At 65.6% G+C, this 15,625-nt stretch overlaps 1 protein-coding gene and 1 long non-coding RNA gene across 7 annotated transcripts in view; one reads left to right on the top strand and one right to left on the bottom strand.

The window, feature by feature from the left end:
• The first annotated feature begins 1,405 nt into the window (after nucleotides 1-1,405).
• ADCY7 (adenylate cyclase 7) overlaps nucleotides 1,406-15,625 on the top strand; it is a 38,894-nt gene continuing 24,674 nt past the window's right edge. Inside the window, exons 1-3 of one of the 6 annotated variants that reach the window (XM_036345126.1) lie at nucleotides 1,406-1,656; nucleotides 2,156-2,303; nucleotides 7,093-7,279. The gene's annotated coding sequence lies outside the window, so the exon portion shown is untranslated. Of the gene's footprint in view, nucleotides 1,657-2,155; nucleotides 2,304-2,783; nucleotides 2,867-3,141; nucleotides 3,167-7,092; nucleotides 7,280-11,764; nucleotides 11,905-15,625 lie in introns of those variants that run through there. The other 5 variants (XM_036345127.1, XM_036345128.1, XM_036345129.1 and 2 more) reach the window with 5 other exon arrangements.
• On the bottom strand, nucleotides 12,270-14,994 carry LOC118674010. The gene is made up of 2 exons (XR_004973553.1): nucleotides 14,424-14,994; nucleotides 12,270-12,846 (listed from the first exon to the last, which is right to left on the bottom strand). It is a non-coding gene; the product is annotated as an uncharacterized LOC118674010 (long non-coding RNA).

The following is a 15,625-nucleotide window of genomic DNA, read 5'->3' as shown; positions in this document are numbered from 1 at the left end:
ACTGGCCCTCCTGGTGGGTGCGGCCCCTGGGAGGGCGAATGGGCACATGTTCTCTGGGGCTGTCACCACAGTGGGTAATGAAAACAACAAACAGGCCCTGGCTGGTTTGGCTCAGTGGATAGAGCGTCAGCCTGCGGACTGAAGGGTCCCGGGTTCGATTCCAGTCAAGGCCACATGCCCGGGTTGTGGGCTCCATCCCCTGTAGGGGGCGTGTGGGAGGCAGCCGATCAACTATTCTCTCTCATCATTGATGTTTCTATTTCTCTCCCTTCCTCTCTGAAATCAATAAAACAAGTATATTTTTTAAAAGAGAGCGACAAACACACTGGTTGTGGCATTTGGAGACGCCCCCTCCCCCTGGAGAGGGACAGTCCACGTTTAATGGCAGCCCTGCAGCGTGGATTGGATCTCCTCTGCCGCCTTCTCCCAGCAGAACCACTACAACGTCTTCCTGTGTAAGTTTTCTTTTCAAACACTAGGCTCTTTCCTCTGTTGGTTGGTTGTTGGTGGTGGTGGTAGTCCGGTGGGAGCTGGTATCTAAAAGCTTTTCCTCCAATGGCGGCCGATTCACCCAGCACCACCTGGGGCAGCCACTCCTCTCTCCCCGGAAGGCCCATCCAGCCCATCCGCCCCCGTCCGGAGGCTCTGGGACCCCGTGTCCCGCCGTCTGGAGTGGAAGCAGATCTTCACCTGCCAGCACCCCACCCCAGTTCCTCAGCCGGGCCCCTGCAGGGCTGTGCCCTCTAAGCTAAGGTAAGCTGGGGCCCTGGCTCCGGATTCCTCCACGGGGTTCCCAGTGGACCAGGGTTTTATCAACCTGCGGTCATAGGATCACCGGGTGCCTGTTAAACCGTAGATCCCCCAGAATCTGCCCGTGGATCTCCGGCTGGGAGCTCGGAGGAGGTACAATTCTTGGGAGCCACGCCAGACCTGCTCAACCAGAAGCAGGGTGGGGCCCGCGGTGTGTGTGTTTGTTGTGCGTTTTTCTTCATGAGGCCTCTGGGCGATTCCGACATCGGCCCTTCGCAGTCACTGAGGACGGAGCCTGCCACCAGGCCGCGCCCTGAGGTACCCCCGCAGGTGGGCTGCCCGGCAGTGGAGGGTGAGCGGAGGCGTGTTGGACGCACCCCCCCCCCCCCCGCCCCCGCTGTTTCCCGTCTGCTGTTGGGAGAGCTGGTCAGAGCTCTGGGGAAAGGTGACACGTGGGTGGAAGCTGCAGCATCGCTCCCTGCAGAGGGGGAGGGCTCCTGGACTCTGGAGGGGCCAGAGGGCCCACCCCGCCCGGGCCCCCTCCCTCTCCAGGGTCGACCTGGGCTGCAGGACACCAGCAGGAGCCGCAGGTGGTTCTGAGGAGGGTGGGCGAGGCCTCGTGCGGGCGTGGGCTGTGGCTGTGATGAGCATCAGGTGTGCCTACCATCGCGCCCAGTTCTGGAACCAGGCGTCCCTGCGGCTCAAATCTCCCGGGTGAGCCCTCAGACGCAGCGGTGACCTTGCCAGGAAAGTGGCACGGCTCCAGCCCAGAGGGCCCCGCGCCCCCGTCAGGAGGCTCTGGGACCCCGTGTCCCGCCGTCTGGAGTGGAAGCAGATCTTCACCTGCCAGCACCTCACCCCAGTTCCTCAGCCAGGCCCCTGCGGGGCTGTTCCCTCTAAGCTAAGGTAAGCTGGGGCCCTGGCTCCGGATTCCACCACGGGGTTCCCAGTGGACCAGGGTTTTATCAACCTGCGGTCATAGGATCACCGGGTGCCTGTTAAACCGTAGATCCCCCAGAATCTGCCCGTGGAGCTCCGGCCGGGGCCTCTGAGGTTGGACCTGAGAAATGGGCTTAATAGCTGCGCCCGCGACCCTCTCAGCACAGTGGGAACCCGGGTTCTCACTGGCGTCAGGGCACTCGGGGCAGCGGAAGGGAGACACTCCGCAGGCCTCTGTCCTACCCGCCCGCTGGCCCTGCAGGTCCCTTCAGCCCCGTCCTGGCCCTCCCAGCTGTGACTCGGGAGCGGAGCGGCCCTTGCTCACCCATCCGGGCGCCGCGGAAACGGGACAGATTTTTTTTTTGCCGCCCGCTCTGGGCCCGCCCTGGCTTGTGGGAAGCAGCGAGTGGGGTGAGTTGTGACACCTACTTTATTTTTTCCCCCATTTATTTATTGTTGTTTTAAGTCCTCACCTGAGGACTTGCTTAGAGAGAGAAGGTGGGGAGAGAAACAGAACAATACCCACCGGCTGCCCTTGCAGATGCCTCGCCAACCCGCCACCAGCTGTGTGCCCTGACTGGGAACCAACCAGCAACCTCCAGCCACGCCACAGGGTGAGGACACCTACTCTCCATATATATATATAAATTTATTCCAGAGAGAAAGGGAGCGAGAAACATCAATGATGAGAGTCATGGATCAGCTGCCTCCTGCACGCCCCCTGCTGGGGATGGAGCCCGAAACCCAGGCCTGTGCCCTGACCGGGAATCGAACCCAGGACCCTTCAGTCCGCAGGCTGACACTCTATCCACTGAGGCACACCGGCCAGGGCGAGGGCACCTGCTCTCTCAGGCGGGCTTTGGCTTCCTGGTGCCGGCACAGACAGGTGGATAAAGGTGGACCTACTGTGTGCAGGGGCGGGGCGGGGGCTTCAATCCCACCTCGGGACCCCCCCCCCGGAGTTCAAGGCCCGAGTGAGGCCGCCGGTGGCCACCCCAGCTTCCTCCCCTGGCGGGAGGGCATGAGTCCGCGGAGGAGGGATCCTTCCAGAAACGGGGCGTTCCTGGGGTGCGGGGCGGGTCTGGGCGCCCGGGAGGAGTTTGCTAGAAAGTGTTGCCGGTGGGGCCGCAGCGCCCGGCGCGTCCCGATCCAGACACGTGCGCGCCCCGGAGAGCAGGTTCGCAAGGGCTCGTTTCCTGCCCGGGTTCCAGGGCGCCCGGGCCCCCCCACGCTGACCGGGCGGGCGCGGCGGAATGGGGGTCGGAGCGAGCGGGGCGCCCCCCTTCGCCGCCTGCGCCCGCGGCTGGGCTGGGCCGGGCCGGGCGGGACCCCGATCGCCAGCGGGGGGCGCCTGCGGCCACATCGCATCGCCGCCCCAGCCCGCACGGCCGGTCCCGCCCGCGGCCGGGGCGCTGACACTCGGGCGGCGGGGACCGGGCGGCGCCGGGGCAGGAGCGCGGGCAGGTGCGCGGGGCAGGTGAGCGCGGGGGGGGGGGGGGGGGGGGGCCGCGGGGAGGTGCCGCCGGCGCTGGAGCGCGCGCCCCGGGGTGGGGGAGGGGCCGGGATGCGCCCGCCGGCCCTCGAGCCTGCGCCATAGGGGTGCCTGTGGGGTGCGGGGCGCCTGCGGGCTCCTCTGGGTGGAGGGCTGAGCCGGCCCCTCCCCCGGCTGCCTTCCCAGGCCTGAGAGGGGGGCAGCGGGGGGGGGGGATGCCGGCCCACTGGGACCCCAGCCCCAACCCCCTTCCCCTCCACGCCTCTGTCTGGCTGGGGCCTGGGGATGGTCTCCCCATGTCCCCTCCCTCGGTCCCCCACCCAGGGCCCTTGCGGGGTTGGGGTGGGGGGGGGGAAGGGGAGGGAGAATGTGCCCAGATAGGGCCCCGGCTGGCAGGAATAGGGGCCCAGTGCCACTGCCCCCACTACAGGGCAGACCAGGGAGAGGGGCACCCCGCTGCCCCCCAGGCCCGCACCCGCTCCCTGCTGTGGGGAGGCCTGTGCTCACGGTGGCAGAGGGCAGCTTTGTCCATGTCCCAGACACGGACAGGGGGACGGACAGTGTCGGCATATCGCTGGCCCTTGGACAACAGGGTCCACTGACGTCCGGGTTTTTTTTCAATGAAGACACGGGCAGTCCAGGGTCTCCCCAGGTTTTGCCGCGCAGACGGGAGCGTCCTTCCGACCCTGTGGCTGGGAATCCCCATGCGGAGCCGCCTGCCTGCTTTGTTCCGGCTCCCACGCCCTCAAGGCCACTTCATAGGAGGGACCTGGGCACCTGGGGTTGGGTATTGGGGGAGGGGGGGGGGGCTGGAACCAGCGTCCCACGGATGCCAGAGAGCAGGAACTGTCGTCAAGTTCTGGGGGAGCCAGAGGTACCCGTGGGGTTCGCACCGGGTGGGGGTGGAGCCCTAGCACCCTCCCCCTTGTTTAAGGGTCCACTGTGTCTGTTTAAAGTGAAAACAGCCCCTAGGAGAAGCCTCCGGGAGGGCAAGCCCGGGCTTGGGGTGGGAAGCCATCCACCCAGAGCCAGCAGTGGGCAGGCCCCTCGCCAGTGAGGGGGAGGGGGCAGATGGGGCAGTGGGCAGGCCCCTTGCCAGCGAGGGGGAGGGGGCAGATGGGACAGTGGGCAGGCTCTGGCCCCTGACTTGGATCCTCACTGGGGGGACCCCAAACCTAACCTTTCGCATGAAGGAAACGGGCAGAGGTGGTGACGGAGCCTGGACGTGGGGTCCTCTCTCCTCAGATCCTCTGGCTTTGAGAGTGGGTGCTCTTGGCCTCTTATGGGGGAGGGGGCAGGGGGCGCCCTCCAGGGTATGAGGCAGGTGGCTTACACAGCCACGGCATGACGCCCCTTGAATGCTGGGGTCCTGTGAGTCAGGGCCGGAGTGATGAGCCCCACTTACAGGTGGGAAAGCTGAGGTCGTCAAAGGTCGGGCCTGGAGCTGGGACCAGAGCCCGGCCTCCGGGGTTCTGGGGTGGGGGGTCTGTTTGAGTAGCCATTGGGAGCTGACCCTACCTTGGCAGGCAGAGTCTCAAGTTAAATCCTACAAGAGCAAAACACACGGCCTGCCCACCTCCCCCTCCTCCTGGTCCTGCCCCAACCCGGGGTGCTCTGGGCTTTGAGGCTGACCCCCCTCTCAGGCCCCCTTTCTGTGTAGCTGGGCACAAAGGGATTGCTGATGGGTGACAGTGGCTTTGTGGAGTCCAGCAAGGGAGCCTGAGTGGTGGGCCCGGGCCGGGGCCTGGGCCTGGGGGGAGGCGGGACTGGGGAGGCGAGTCATGCCTCCTGCGCCCACTGGCCAATGGGAGACACAGAGCGCTGCACTCTGACCCCAGACACCTGTAGAGGGAGGCCCCCAGGGCGGCGGGCGCTGCAGAAGTCCCTACGGAAATATCCTTGTGGACTTTGTTGATACATCGCTCCTTTGTTTACACTTTCTGTATTTTCAAAATTGTCTGCGATCGGGAAGCAAAGCAAAACTTTATTCCTCTTTTGTTGGTTCTGGAGAAGTTTCAAGAGCAGCTCTGCTGGTTAGAAACTTGACATTGGGTTTGCCCGGGGGTCGGGAGGCTGTGCGAACTTCTGATTTTAATAGGGTGGCCCGGGGGGATGCCAGGGTTCTGAGGCATTTCGGTACCAATTAGCCCCCAACCTGAGCAGGCGGCTGGACCTCGGGCCCAGGAGCCACGGCGGCACCTTTCTCTCCCTGTGCGCCTGCTGGCATCTGGCCGTGAGGCCGCCGTCGGGGAGCTAGTTGATGGGGGCCAGAGTGATAGCGGCCCCTCTCCAGAGGGGGCCAGGCTGGGGGTGATGGTGGCAAGGCTGGCGGGAGCCTCCAGGCTCTGATGCACCCCCATTTGGGAACCACAAAGAGGGTGGCTTCTCAAGCTGGTGTGCCTGGCCTGGGTCCTGAGAGGAGTGGACGACCCCCTCGCTGTGGAGTTTGGGGGATCAGCTGACGGGCTTCTCCTCCTCTCTGTAGTACTGCTGTGGGACCCCCAGAGTCCCGAGTCCTTTGTGTCCCCGGGTGAGTACTCCCTCCCCTCCCCCTCCAGCCCTTGCCTCCTGTAAACCCTTCCCTCCGCTGGGGGCGTGCAGTGGGCCTCCGACGCTCAGCCCCTGGGGCAGCTGACCTCAGGGGTCCCCTTCAGCACGGGGGGCCGTGGTCAGGGACATGGCTCTGGGGCAGGTGCCTTTCTCTGCTTTCGGACATGGGCACTTGGGCCCGGATGGTCACTTGAAGAGGGGGACAAAGAAAGGCAGGAGATGCTGGCCCCAGCCCTGCAGGGTCCTCTCCTGTCCCCGGCTGTATAGAGGGGCTCGTGGGGGCCCTGCGGGTGGGGGTGGGGGTGGGGGCGGGCGCGGGGCCGTGCAGGAGCTGGCCGCCCAGCTGGCGTGTGCGGGAGGCACTCCCGTGGTTAGTGAGCACCTGGCGGCCAGCTGTTTGCAGAGGGCGCGCTTTCTGCAATCATTAACGGGGCGATTACTCGCGAGGCCTCCTGTCTGGAGGACCGGAACTCGGGCTCCCGAGGGAACCCCCGGGCGCTCCCTGGCTGTGTGACTTCGGGCAAGTACGTCAACCTCTCTGAGCTTCCGTTTCTCATGTATGAAATGGAGACGCTGAGGATGCTTATGCCAGAGGCCCAGGAACAGGTCCAGATCCGAGGAGGCCGAAGGCAGCGTGGGACTCGGGGTGAAGGACGTCGTTGGGTGGGGACTGTTGGTCGGAGTGTTGTGTCAATATTAACTGACTTGATAACTGTTTACGTGCGGCCTTTTCTCAGGATGGATGCACCCCGTCCTCCCGGGACCCCGCCCGCAGCCCTCAGCGGGGCAGCTGGCCCTTCGGAAGGGGTGCTGGGTGGTGTGCTGACGGCTGGGGAGGAGGGGCCCACGGACGGGCCCAGGCCGCAGTCTCCGTCTGGGTTTGGTGTATGTGGGTGGGCGGGCTCCTTCCCCTGTAAAACGGGGACACACCTCCTGGTGGTGGGAGGGTAGGAGGGCGTGGCCTGGCCGCCTTGAGCAGGGGGCGCTCTGCACGTGGCTGCGAGGAGGACAGGGTGCTCGTAGTTCCACACCAGCCTGGGTGCAGGGCCAGTGGGTGCCCAGGGGGACAAGGACTGAGCCGACGGGCACAGGTGGTGGGGGCGGGGCCGGGCTGGCCAGGCCTCCTCACCTGACCTGGTGGGCATGGCTGCTAGTCCAGGCCTCACCTCGAGGACGGCCGGAGCAGCTCAGCGTGGCGTCTGACAGATAGGGAAACTGAGGCTCTAAGAGGCAGTGTGAGCTTGGGGGTCCCACAGCCAGGCAGCTCCTGCCTCCTGGGCCGTGGCTCTGACCGACATTCCTGGGGAGGAGGAGAAAGACAGCTGGTTTCTTCTCTCGAAATGCCTTTCACTTCGTTACAGAAATGGTTCCAGTTCCGTATTGAAAAGCCAGGAAGCCTAAGCCGTCGGGGGACCCCAGAGTCTCTGTGAAGCAGCCATTACCGTAACGACGCACATCTTTCCAGCTCGCTCTTTAAGACACATGATCAGGAAGCGTCGTGGGCACCCGTGTTCCCCGCTGCCGTCTAGGGAAGCCGGCCCGTGCTCTGTGAGTGGAGCCGCGGGGCTTGTGGTGCCTGGGTCGCTGGCTGGGCTCTGTCCCCTGTGCTGGTCGCTTGGGCGGCTCGGTATCTGTGCCGGCGGAGCACTGCGCCTGGAGCCGGCGGCTCGGTCTGTGCCTGCGGCGGGTCCTTCTCTCCACTTCCTGGGCCCGCAGGCTGGACGCGGGTTTGTGGTCAGGCCGCGCCTGGGGGCGTGGAGGTCCCAGGCACCAAGCGCGCCCCACTCCCCGCCCCCTTGGGTGAACTGCTTTGTGGTCAGAGGATGAGATGAGACAGGGAGGCTCCCAGGAGAGGGGGTGAGAAGCCTGCCTGCCTGGCTGGTGCTGGGAGCCATTAAGCTCCTGTGTAGGTGGTGGGAGGAGAGGGGAGGAGGGGGAGAGGAGGGGAAGGAGAGAGGGGGAGGAGGAAGAGAAAGAGGAGGAGACAGAGGAGGAGGAGGAGGAAGGGGGGAGGAAGAGGAGATAGAGGAGGAGGAGGAGGAAGAAGGGAAAGAGGGGAAGGAGGGGGAGGAGGAAGAGAGAGAGGAGGAGACAGAGGAGGAGACAGAGGAGGAGGAGGAGGAAGGGGGGAGGAAGAGGAGATAGAGGAGGAGGAGGAGGAGGAAGGGAAAGAGGGGAAGGAGGGGGAGGAGGAGGCCTCTGCTCCATGCTGGGAGGTTGATGGCTGGGCCTGAGGTTGTCTCTGCCAAGTGTGATGGGTTTTCAGGTGAGGATGGAGCATGGGAAGCTCCCCCCCCCACCCCCCGTTCCCTTGGGGAGCAGGCTGACCCTGTGGCGGTGTTACCAGCTGTGACACCTGGGGCGTCGCCTCCCTGCAGGGCTGCACAGTCCTCCCGGAGGAAGGGGCTGCGAGGCCCCGGGCGGGCGTCTCAGATGAGACGACAGGTGCCACGTCTCTCGGTGACCAGGCTTCAGCGCTGCCTGTGGAGGAGTCACACACGCAGGGGGATAGGGAGTGTGACCCCCACCCCCTCAGCCGCCGCGGTCACCGGCTCCCGCCAGCCTGCTGACGTGGCTCCTGAAATATTGCTCTTACCTCCTAACTGTCCCTTCCGTGTCCAAATGGCCAATGGTTTAGACATCTCCCTCCGTGTGTGTTTTTTTAAAAATACGTTTTTATTGATTTCAGAGCGAGGAAGGGAGAGGGAGAGATAGAAACGTCAATGATGGAGAATCATCGATAGACTGCCCCCTACTGGGGATCCAGTCCACAGCTGGGCCTGTGCCCTGATGGGGAATTGAACCCGTGACTTTGGTTCATGGGTCGACACTCAGCCACTGAGCCACACTGGCCCAGCTTCCAGATGTTTTTTGCATGCAAATATACATGTGGACACGCACACTCACACACACACACTCTCACACACACCCACACCCACACACACGCCTGTAATGTTGAAGGAAAGCGAGAGGGCCCTTCCCTCCGCTGCTGTTCGAAGGCCCGGCTCTTCCCTCCCAGGATCCGCAGGGCGGGCGGGCCTTCCTCCCGCTCCCCGGGCTCCCATCGCGGGGGACGGACAGGCGTCCGCGGGTGTCGCCCAGCTGCCAGGTTTTCACAGGAAACAAGGCCGGGGCTGGCAGAGCAGTTGCTTTCACATCTGCTCCTCTAGGATCCTCTGCTGTGACTCAACACGGCCTGACCCGGGCTGCCCTTCCCTGGCCGCAGCCCCGTCGCCCGGGCTTGGCCGAGCCGGACCCTGGGGGCCCTGGGAGCCGGCCCCTGCCCCCGGCCGGCTGCACCAACACACCGTAGGGCTGTCCCCTCTCCTCTCTCCTCCCCGGCACTGGGACCGGGACAGGCAGCTTCCCGTAGGTTTCTTTCTAACAGGAGGGGCCGGGCGCCGGGTCGCAGGCCACGGCGCTGACTTCTTAGCGCACACTGTATGCGCAGTGGCTTTGCGGCTCAATCCACCACCCTGAGCCCCCCCAGTGAGGAGTCCGGAGGCCCCTGTTCTAGCTGCTCCGCTCTGGACACCCCGCTTCCTGCCCGTGAGAGAAGGGGGCCCTGAGCACCTCCACGGGGGCCCAGCACATCCCGCAGCCCTGAAGGCCGCGGTGACGCGATGCGTGGGAATCACCTCCCACCCCCTCTGTGAAACATCGGTCTGGGACCCCAAGGCTGAGCCTGCCTCAGCGAGGTCACCCCCACCCCCACACACACACACACCCGGGGCGGGCTGAGCGCAGGGACGCAGGCCGCTGGCCGCACAGAGTGGGCTGTGTTCCCGCTGTGAGAATCTGGGTGCGGACCAGTTTGGCAGGAATGTCATGGGGGCGTCTTGGGGAGAGGCGACCCCCACTCACTTCTGAGCTGGCAATGCCGGTGAGCATGAGGCAGCCCAGCCTGCACCGGGGCCGGGGGACCCGCCTTCGTGGATAGCAAGCTGGTGCTGGCTTTGGCGGGAGGCCGTGTGGTGGCCGGCTTCCCCCACCGGCTGGTCCAGGAGATAGCGAGGGGAGACGCGACGTCTCGCGTGACCTCAGAAACCCCGCAGTGTGTCTGCACTATGTTGTGTGTGTGTGAGATTGTGTGACTGTGCAGGGGCGTGAGCAGCAGGAGGCCAGGTCACCGGGGGCTGCCTGGAGCCTGAGTACCACAGTGCCTGTCCCCAGCCCCGTCGCCCCAGCCTGATGACCGAGAGCATCTCCCCACGTAGTTGAAACAGAAGCTCCAGGGTTGCGTCTCCCTCACGGCTGAGTCACACCCCCATTGCTCGGTGGACACTCGAGGGGGCCAGGCTGTTGGCTCCCTGCTCGGCGGTGCCCCTCGGCCAGCCCTGTCTGCCTTGTTCCTGCTGGTGCTCTCGTCTTTCCCGCCCACTGTGCGCTCTCTGCCGCCTCGGCTCCCACGCACCAGCCAGGGAGTGTCCGGGCCCCCTTCTCGGCCTGGGACACCCCGTCTTGGGTCCCCTCCTCTGGGGGTGGGGGGTCTGTCCCCTGAGCTCCGGGCTGTGTCTGGCCTTCACGGGGCCTCGCCAGATCTCTGTGCCGTGCCATCGGTCCACGGCTCAACCTGGGAGCTTGGATCTCAGGGGCCGTGTCCCAGTCGCATTTCTGTCCCCAGCACACCGGGGGGTCCCGCCCACAGGGAGGAGGCCGGGTGCTGCCGAGTGGGACAGGGAAGGGTCGGGCCTGTGCTTTGTGTCCTGGCACCGTGAGCGAGCCCAAACCAGTCTTCCCGGTCCGGTGCTCGGAGAGCCTCAGGCCGCCCCTCCTTTGGGGAAGTTGGTCCGGAAGGTGTGGGAGCACAGAGTGGCCCAGGACTCCCTGTGACGAGGGTGGAGTGGGATTCGAGGCAGCCGGTCCCCAGGGAGGCCCTTCCTTGCTCCCGGGAGGGTCGTGGCCCGTGTGGTTGAGAGTCAGACAGACCTGAGTTGGGATCCTGGCTCTGCCTGTCCTGGGTGCTGTGTCCTCTCTGACCCTCAGTCTCCTCTTCCCTAGAAGGGAGGTGGGAGCAGGACCCGCTCCATGGGGCCGTGCCTATGTGCTGACCGCAGAACCAGTTAGCCTGCGCCCAGTTGGTACCAGGCCTGGCCGGGCGGGGGGTGCGGCTGGGCGGGGGTGGGGGTGCACACAGTCGGCAGCAAAGAGTCTGACCACTGTCTCCTCTGGGCAAAGAGCCGGAAGGGGGGCCTGGCGAGGGCAGGAGGTGTCAGCTGGGAACACCGGGCTCCGCTCCCCACTTGGTGACCAAGCAGAAGGGTTTCCTTGCGGATAAAAGGTGGGCAGCGACCCCAGCACCCAGGCACGTGCTCAGAAGGGCTTCCCTATCTCAGGCGGCCTCTGCTCGCCGCTTCCCAGCCCCTCCTACTCTGCTGCCTCACCACTGAGCCCCCCAGGAGCCCAGTGGGGAAACTGAGGCCTGGCAACACAGAAGGGGAGTGAGGTTTGATTCCTGGCCTCCGGGGGCCCAGGGCTGCCCGGGGTTCTCTGAGGCTCTGGCAGTTTGGAGTGGGGACTCCAGGCATGGGCCCTGGCCTGGCCCCACTTGGGTGGGGGGGCGGCGGGGGAGCAGCTGGGATTGGAGAGGCAGCCGGCTGGGCTGGGGACTTTGGGGTCTCAGAGATGGACGAGCCCCCCCCCCCCCCCCACGATGGGGGTGGGGAAACTGAGGCCCGGGCCGGGGTGTGAGCGGCGGGGCCAGGGCGAGGCTGCGTGCCAGGCTGCGCGAGCCTCTAATTGCTCGTTAAGGATCCATTTGCTCCCTGCCTCCGACCGCGGTCTCGGGGCTCCTAATGGAGGTTTTTGGTGCGTGTTTTATTTTCACTTGTTGAAAATTGTTCCAGCTTAAAGCTTCCAATTTCCATGAAGTCATTGGAGCCGGGAGCCGGGCCTGACAGCTCCCCCCACTCCGGCGGAGGGCTCGGCGGCGGCAGGGAGGGGGCCCCCACGCACCCCTGGGGCGCTGAGCTGAGGCTGTGCTGCCCCCGCGGCCCCGCTGAGCAGGAAGTTGTGGATCCCAGATGTGACTCACCCGCATTAGGTAGTCGGGGAAGCAGCCTGCACATGTGGGAGCCTGGATGCCGGCCGGCCAGGGGCAGGCGAGGGCCCGGCCACCCGCGAGCCGGCTCAGCCCCCGGCCCAGCTGCCCAGGGCCCCCAGAGGAGAGCCAGGTAACGTGGGGTGTGGGGACGGGGCGCCATCTGTCCTACGGCTGGGCCCACGGGGACCGCCAGACACCAGCCCCAGCAGGCGGGCCTGCCGGGCAGGGGATGGACAGGGTCTGGGCTGGGGGAGGAGGAGCCTCTCGGGCCTCCTGGGCAGACAGCCGGGTGGCCTGGCCCCGGACAGAGGACCAGAGACAACCTGTCACCGGCTCTTCGCCTCGACGGGAAGGTGCCCTATCACCGTGGTGTCGTTCATCTGGCCCGTCGCCCCGAGAAGTCTGTGAACCACAGACTCGCCCGCCTTCCGCTCAGGCTGTCACTTTCCACGGACACGTACACCCTGCTTTGCTCAATGACCGCACACGCGCGAGGAAGGAACACGGGATTATTTTATTAGGCTGAGAAAATAAACAAACACCCAGCCTGGGAGGGATGCGTGCCGAGACGGCGGAGGCCTGCAGAGCGGGCCAGCTCCCTCTGTCCGGCCTCCCGGCCCCGGCCCGGGGCCAGCGCGCACCATGGCGATGGGTCCTTCCGGACTCTCCGCCCACACGCTCCGCACACGGGCACATGGACACACACAGGGAGCAGCGCCTCTGCCCTGTCGCCACGGGGAGGTGGGAACAGTGGGCACCGGGGGCTCCCTCTGTGGCCAGCCCTGGCGGGGGGCCAGCTGGGCTCTGAGCCGCAGGCCCCTGGCCCACGGCCTGGACAGGCCGCCGGAGTCTGGCCGCTCCGCCTGGACGGCATGTGACCGTGGGCTGTCACTGGCTCTCAGCCGCTGAGCACAGCCGGGCGATGTGAGGGGCGACTCAGACCAGCCTCTCTTGGAGGCACCTGCTGTGGCCTCGGTGGTCCCGGCCTCTCCGCGGATGAGCATGTTCAGTCGTCAGCTATTGAGTATGTTTCGGAAGAAGCCATCCTGTGACTTCACTGATGTGCTTTTGCCTGGACGAGATTAAGGAAGAGACTGAGATGCCACGCGCGGAGGCTAGAGAGGAAGTGTGGGGGGCCCGGGGGACCCAGCAGGAAGTGTGGGGTCTGGGGGTGCCGTCTGGGGTGGGGGCTGCAGGTCCGCCCGCCTCCCGCCGGGCCCTGGGCTTCTGGGGTTTTCCTGTGGCCCCGGGTGTGGAGGAGGGGAGGCTCGCGATTGTTCCGGATTCTGGGCCCGAGAGGGAAGGTGTGGACGCCGGGGCGGGGGTCTGCAGTGGTTTTCTGTGGGAGAGAAGTGGCATTTCCGGGTGTCGGGTGCGGGGTGGGCTCGAAGGGCCTCGGTGCAGCGAGCTGTGGGATGGGGCAGGAGTGGGGCCTCCACACAGGCTTGGGGGTGCTTTTAAGAGGACAGAGGTCCGGCTTGATGTCGCTTGGGGGATGCGGACCCCTCTTTACAGCCTGGCACTATCGCTTTAACCCAGCCCTGCCTCCCCTCTGCCCTGGAGTGTGGTAGGTGACGTCCGTCCCCACTTTACAGGGGAGAAGACCGAGGGCCATGGGGCACTGTCCTGTTCTGGTCACTCCGTGAGTGGGCTTCAGGGGTGTCCACCCCCACCCCCCACCTCTCCCGGGAGCTGTCACGTTTGCATGCAGGACCCTGTGCCTGTCCGTGGTGAGGCCGGTGCAGGGGGGGTGTGGGGGGCTCGAGCTGGGCCCTGGTCTGTGTCCCCCCCCCAGGTGCCAGGAGGCTGGGGCCGAGTCAGGGCCCTGCGTTCGAGTCGCGAGTCCGGCCTCAGCTGGGAGGTAGGTGACCGGCCCTTTGAATTTTCCGTAACTTTTATTTTTTAAAATAGGTTTTTATTGATTTTTATTGAAGAAGGGAGAGGGATAGTGAGTAGACACATCAGTGATGAGAGAGAAGCATCCATCAGCTCAGCTGCCTCCTGCACGCCCCACACTGGGGATGGGGCCCGCAACCCGGGCCTGTGCCCTTGACCGGGAATCGAACCGTGACCTCCTGGTTCACGGGTCGACGCTCACCCACTGAGCCTCGCCGGCCGGGCAGGACTTTCCATGACTTTCCATCCCCCACCCCAGGGTCAGGGTGAGGTGTCTGGTGGCTGCCCCGTCCCTCACCTCCCCCTCCTGTCCGGGAGGGAGGGGCAGGGCACTCTCACTGCGTGATGGCAGCTTGGCCCAGTCGGACGATAATGGGAAGTTCGGGGCCTCCGGGAGCAGGCAGAGTGGTCACAGCCCCGTTGGGGCTTTGGAGGGGTTGGGTCTCGGGGGGGAGGAGGTGCTGATGGAGGATCTTTGAAGCATTTACTCTGCTTAAAAAGTCCCACGTAGCCCGGCCGGTGTGGCTCAGTGGTTGAGCGTCGACTTAGAACCAGGAGGTCATGGTTTGGTTCGATTCCTGGTCAGGGCACAGGCCTGGGTTGCAGGCTCGATCCCCAGTGGGGGGTGTGCAGGAGGCAGCCGGTCCATGTTCTCTCTCATCATTGATGTTTCTCTCTCTTTCCCTCTCCCTTCCTCTCTCTGAAATCAATAAAAAAATAAACATTTTAAATTAAAAAATGGGACGTACGTACGTAGCTGAGCGCTGGGAGCTCCTGTGGCCTGGGTCACGGGAGCGAATGAGATGCCGCATCTGATCAGCCGGAGAAGCGGGGTCGTGTGGGGGTCCCGGGTGCAGCCCCCTCCAGGCAGAGCCAGTGACACTGGTGGCAGCCGCGGCTCCGGCCCCCTGGCCCCCTCCGGGCAGCGGCAGCGTGAGGAGCAGGGCTGGGCGGCTCGCACCTGGGCGCTGGGTGCTGTGGCTCCCGCAGGTCGGTGCTGGGAGGAGGTGCAGCGCTGGGCCTGGGCGGGAGCCGCTGAGCAGGGAGGCGGCTGCGTGGCTGTCCTGCTGGGGTGCGGCTCCGTCTGCCCGGCGGCCTCGGGCCCTGGGCCGATCCTCATTCCTCAGTTTCCTCCCCTGCGGAGTGGCAGTGCCCCAGCAGGTTTCGGGGAGAGTGAAAGGCATGAAAAGCACGTCCCAGGCATCTGAGACCCGCAGGCCCGGCCCTGTGGCTTCCCTGGCCGTGGCCGGAGGCCTCCTGCCGGCCCGTGGGGCCCAGTGGCCCACCTGTGGCTCCTGCCATCCCCGTCCCCCAAGGAGCTGGCAGCGTGCCCACCGATAGCCATCGGCATCCGGCTCCACCCGCCGCTGCCCGCGGATTTCTCAGCTGTCCGTGTCACGGCGTGGCCTTGCCCAGCCCTGGCGACACCTGGTGCGGAGCCGCTTCCGGGCCCGCGCCCCTGTCCCCGCGCCCATCTCGGTGGTGGCGGCGGGTGGTGAGCCTTGGCCAGAGTGGGCTCAGCTCCTCTTGGGTGACCTTCTCCCGCGTTTAGGAGGTTTTCATAGCCCCGAGGTCACTTCACGCCGGAACAGGCTGGCGTGGGGGCGTTTTCATCCCCGTGGCTCAGGGGAGAAACCACGTCGTGGGGGACGTGACCCGCCAGGGCTCAGGCACACGGGACCCGGTGCAGGGGTGGGTGCGGCTGTATTCGGCCGGGGCATGGAGTTTGGGGTCTGAGTGTCGCCTGCGTGCTGGCGGGGTTGCATCCTGGGAGGTGGAAGTGCGTGGCCAGGCCTGTCTGGGGAGAGGGGTCCCTCCCCGGCAGTGGCAGGCCAGGCGCCCTGTGCTGGACCGGGGAGGGCAGGCTGTGCATCCAAATCAAGTGGGCGCGGCGGCCCTCCCGGAGGAGGTGGCAGCTGAGCGGGCACGGAAGGGCGGGCAGGAGTCTGCCAGGC

The sequence above is a fragment of the Myotis myotis genome, unplaced genomic scaffold (assembly GCF_014108235.1).
Source record: "Myotis myotis isolate mMyoMyo1 unplaced genomic scaffold, mMyoMyo1.p scaffold_m19_p_19, whole genome shotgun sequence".
Taxonomy (NCBI): domain Eukaryota; kingdom Metazoa; phylum Chordata; class Mammalia; order Chiroptera; family Vespertilionidae; genus Myotis; species Myotis myotis.
This window is presented reverse-complemented; position numbering and strand designations above follow the sequence as displayed.